This window comes from Silene latifolia, chromosome X (genome assembly GCF_048544455.1).
Source record: "Silene latifolia isolate original U9 population chromosome X, ASM4854445v1, whole genome shotgun sequence".
Taxonomy (NCBI): domain Eukaryota; kingdom Viridiplantae; phylum Streptophyta; class Magnoliopsida; order Caryophyllales; family Caryophyllaceae; genus Silene; species Silene latifolia.
Genome location: NC_133537.1, coordinates 97,084,340 through 97,086,862, shown reverse-complemented (window position 1 = coordinate 97,086,862; position 2,523 = coordinate 97,084,340). Strand labels below are relative to the sequence as shown.

The 2,523-nt window shown below is 41.2% G+C and overlaps 1 non-coding gene across 1 annotated transcript; it reads left to right on the top strand.

The window, feature by feature from the left end:
- Positions 1-2,134: 2,134 nt before the first annotated feature.
- LOC141625866 (small nucleolar RNA R71) lies at positions 2,135-2,241 on the top strand. The gene has a single exon (XR_012535613.1). It is a non-coding gene; the product is annotated as a small nucleolar RNA R71 (small nucleolar RNA).
- The last annotated feature ends 282 nt before the right edge of the window (positions 2,242-2,523 follow it).

Below are 2,523 nucleotides of genomic sequence, written 5' to 3'. Positions count from 1 at the left end.
CTCATTCGTGATGAGATGTCAATGGGGTATGTACAAGGTGTTGTTGATGTTGCTCAACACCTTGAAAAAGTAATCAAAAGCTTGTTCATTATCATGATGGAGGTCCTCAATAGACCTTGGCCCTTGTTGTCGGTCTTGATCGATGGCATTACCAATGTAGGGATTAAAAATCCCTTCAAATTCGTCGTCCCAAAGACCACATACTTCATTAAGTTGATCATTGAAAATCTCTTGATTTGATGGAGACAACTTTCCCATTTCCTTTTCTTGGCCAATGAGGCCATCTTCTTCATTGCTTTACTTTGGTGAGCTTTACAAGCTCTCTTTGTCACAATTCACTTGCTCTTTGAATGGAGCATCTTCAATTTTCTTCTTCCATTGGAGTTCCGACTTCTTCCTTTCATCCTTCCGACTATAATGATCGATCATAAAACACAGTTCATGTAAACGGGGAGCTCTCATAGTCTTGTAAAGATTAAAAGTTATACTCTCATCTCCCACTTCTAGAGTGAGCTCTCCATGTTTTACATCAATCACCGCACCCGCGGTGTGTAAGAAGGGTCTTCCTAGAATGATTGGAATGTTGGAATCTTCTTCCATATCAACAATGACAAAGTCCACCGGGATGAAAAACTTCCCAATTCGTACGGGGACATCTTCCCATATCCCTAATGGTGTCTTCGTCGACCTATAAGCCATTTGGAGTGTGTTATTGGTGCACTTAAGCTCTCCCATCCCTAACCTTTTACTCACCGAGTACGGCATAACACTCACACTAGCCCCTAGATCACATAAGGCTTTGTTGATTGTGGTGTCGCCAATGGTACACGGTATTGAGAAGCTTCCCGGATCTTTTAGTTTTGGAGGTGATCTCCCTTGAAGTATTGCACTACTCACCTTAGTGAAGGCGATAGTCTCAAGTTTCCAGATCGACTTCTTCTTTGTGAGGATATCTTTCATGTATTTCGCATAGGCCGGAACGTGATTGATTAATTCCGTGAAAGGAATTGAGACTTCCAAATTCTTCACAATTTCCATAAACTTTCCAAGTTGGTCATCAAATTTGGGCTTGGCTTGACGACTTGGAAAAGGAAGTCTAATCACAATGGGCTCCTTCTCCTTGACCTTGTCTTCATTTTTCCTTGAGATCTCTTCTTTTGATGGTTCTCCATCTTTGGAGTTTTGCACAATTTCTTCCTTATCACTAGCTTCCACAACTTCATCCTCAACTTGCTTCTTCGATGCTTCATACCTTGTACCACTTCTCAAGTGAATGACACTAACCGTTTCATGTCTTGGGGGATTACTTTGAGGTGGTAATTGCCCTTTTTGTCTTTGTGAGCTTGAAGATGCTAGTTGAGTCAATTGGGTTTCCAACATCTTGGTATGAGCTAGAATGTTGTTGATGGTGGTTTCCTTTGCTTGACTATCTTTTTGCATTTGAGTGAAAAACTCTTGTTGATTCTTTTGCATTTGGAGGACCGCTTTTTGAACATCAAAACCTTGGTCATTTGGTTGATTGTATGGATTTTGATTTTGGTAACCTTGGTTTTGGTTGTAAAAGGGTCTTTGATTTTGGTTTCTCATGGGAGGTGGAGTGTATGTTGTTTGAGGGTTTTGAACATTTTGGCTTTTGTATGAGAGATTTGGATGGAATTTGGTGTTTTCATTGTAATAGTTGGAATAAGGGGTACCACTCTTGTATGCTTGGAAAGCATTCACTTGTTCATTTGTTCCCCTACATTCACTTTGGTCATGTCCCAAAGTTCCACAATTCTCACATATCCCACTTGGGATTGATGAGGATGCCGTCATGGCATTAACATGATGCTTTGGTGATTTTGAGGCTTCTTCAAGTCTAGCCATAGCTTGTTCAAACTTCAAATTGATTGTGTCAATGTGAGCACTAAGTTGAGCACCCAATTGAGTAACGGAGTCCACTTCATGCCTTCCTCCTCTAGTAGCCTTGCGAGGTCTACTATATTGTGAGTTATGGACCGCCATTTCCTCAATCTTGTTCCATGTTTGATTGTCATCAACTTCGGTGAACATTCCATTTGATCCCATGTTGAGAATGTTCCTTGAATCATCATATAGACCGTTCCAAAATTGTTGTACCAAGAACCACTCGCTAAGTCCATGGTGAGGACATGAGCGACAAATTCCCTTGAACCGCTCCCAAGCTTCATACAAAGATTCTTCATCCCTTTGCTTAAAACCCGTAATTTGAGCTCTTAGCATGTTAGTCTTTTCCGGTGGGTAGAAACTTTTGTAGAAAGCTAGAGCCAACTTCTTCCAAGAATCAATTCTGAGAGTGGCCTTATCAAGGCCCTTCAACCATTGTTTCGCGGTGCCGATTAGAGAAAAAGGAAATAAGACCCATCGAATTTGGTCTTGAGTTACACCGGTTTGATAAATCGCATCACAATAGTCACAAAAGGTTTCCATATGAGAATGAGGGTCTTCACTAGGCATCCCCCCAAATTGGCTCCTTTCGACTAATTGGATAAAGGCGGATTTGGC